The 2,202-nt window shown below is 28.1% G+C and overlaps 1 long non-coding RNA gene across 1 annotated transcript; it reads right to left on the reverse strand.

Annotated features, from left to right (window-relative positions):
* Nucleotides 1-933: 933 nt before the first annotated feature.
* On the reverse strand, nucleotides 934-2,147 carry LOC126908844 (uncharacterized). Its single transcript, XR_007704847.1, has 2 exons — nucleotides 2,033-2,147; nucleotides 934-1,095 (listed from the first exon to the last, which is right to left on the reverse strand). It is a non-coding gene; the product is annotated as an uncharacterized LOC126908844 (long non-coding RNA).
* Between the last annotated feature and the right edge of the window lie 55 nt (nucleotides 2,148-2,202).

Here is a 2,202-nt window from a genome sequence, read left to right on the forward strand (position 1 = left end):
ATATTATATAAATTAAAATTAACATCGCATAGAAAGTTAAACTTATTTAAATTTGTTTACTTCTTTTAAGTCGAGAAAAATAACTTTGAATTTTGAACTAGCTTAAATAGCTAATTTTTTCACCCGACGATAGAAACGTACAGTTGCTGAGTTGGAAAAAACTTGTGTTTAATACGCTTTGGGTACAAGGTTACAAACCCGCGTATGGCAATGATTTTTTTGCATTTTTTCTTAATTATTTTTAATTTAGAATAAATTTTCAACTGCTTTGATTTTAATCTCATTTAGATTCAATAACTTCAATAAAGATCAAGGATCCCATCACTGTAGTCGCCACACGCTAGAAGAAATTTTTTATTCATATTAAAATTATTTTTCTATATTTTAAGTTTTAGCTTCGACGCAAAGCTGAGAAGATATTTTTTTTTGGCTATCTATTATTTTCTCTGCTCTAACATGACCTACTTTTTTCAACGATACGTTAAATAACTACAATTCGTATCTAGTTGAAGATATTACCCTCAAAAATTGAAAAAAAAATTTAATTTATCAATTAAACAGTTAGTTTTTCCATGTTCTCCATAAAGACAATTAAAATCATTAATTTCTAATGTTTTCAAAGTATTTATTGACGAATCAAGTTTGATATGATAGGTTTCAACTACAAAATTAAATCATTTTACATTGTAATTATTTCTGTATAATTTTAATATTGTTCATATTTTTATCTGTTTTATATTTTGTAAATCATTAAGCCGATAACCTCTCTCAAACGTGTTCGTCGTCGTCGTCGTTGTGTCTCGCCCGGTGTGTAGGAATTTTTCGTGCTCTCTTCCCTTTGAACTACCGTCGTGGTATGTTTTGCTGTGTGCGTGTAGATAATTATAGTTTTTTAGCTTCGATGCGAAGCTGAGAAGGTATTGGTTTTACTAAGATGTGTTTTTTTTTTTTTTGTGTCTGTTACCACTTTTTCTCAGCTCTCACCGAACCGATTTCTTTCAATGATACGTCAAAAGATCACAAATCGTATCTAGTCGAAGACATTACCCTTAAAAATTGAAAAAAATTCCATCGTTCCCCGTAAAAAGGGGAAACCTCCGAAAACATTACAAATTTAAAAATTGCTAATTTTCGAAATTTTTTTAATTTTTACCTTTCATTTGGTATATTTTTTTTATAAATTTAACCCTTAACCTGCCCACAAGGGGGGATTCAAAATGACAACTTTTTCAACTTAAATTTTGAAAGTGTTCCGGAAAGTCTGACACTTTTATATATATCTTAAACNATTTTTCTATATTTTAAGTTTTAGCTTCGACGCAAAGCTGAGAAGATATTTTTTTTTGGCTATCTATTATTTTCTCTGCTCTAACATGACCTACTTTTTTCAACGATACGTTAAATAACTACAATTCGTATCTAGTTGAAGATATTACCCTCAAAAATTGAAAAAAAAATTTAATTTATCAATTAAACAGTTAGTTTTTCCATGTTCTCCATAAAGACAANTTTATAACTTATTGAAAAGTGTATAGATCAATATAATTTTTTTTATGGGAAATACTATTTTTTAATAATCTCTTTTTTATTCGACATACTTTGTCTTAATCAGGATATTAATAAGGAACTAGCAGTTTATGAAGCTTTTGGAATAATCCACCAATTTTTTAAAATTAAACATTATCTAAAGATTTGCATCGAAGCGTTTTTTTTTGATAGTGATTTTAATCACTGTCAGATATCATTATACTTGATCCAACTATGCCACGTCACCACTGTGCCGCGTTCCCCCTGTGCTGGGGTTTTTTTTCTCTCGTTTTCGTTGTGTAAAAATCATGTATTGATTTAACCAGGCGTCGGCCATTTCCGGGTCGAGATCCCCATCTTAGGGTGAGTCCCATCCGAGACTGGGTATCGTATTAGTTTTTTTTTTATTTTATTTAATATAAAATAATAATGTATTATAATGTAAATAATGTATTGAGCCTTTTTTCTTTTGTAAATTTATTTTGTTATAAGCTATAAANAAAACCTCCGAAAACATTACAAATTTAAAAATTGCTAATTTTCGAAATTTTTTCAATTTTTTTTAATTAAAAGTGCCATAACTTTTTCAAAAACAAACATATCAATATAATTCTTTTTTATATAGATGCATAATATCATTACCTTTCATTTGGTATATTTTTTTTATAAATTTAA

Source organism: Daktulosphaira vitifoliae, unplaced genomic scaffold, assembly GCF_025091365.1.
Source record: "Daktulosphaira vitifoliae isolate Bord-2020 unplaced genomic scaffold, ASM2509136v1 Scaffold_18, whole genome shotgun sequence".
In the NCBI taxonomy this organism is placed as follows: Eukaryota; Metazoa; Arthropoda; class Insecta; order Hemiptera; family Phylloxeridae; genus Daktulosphaira; species Daktulosphaira vitifoliae.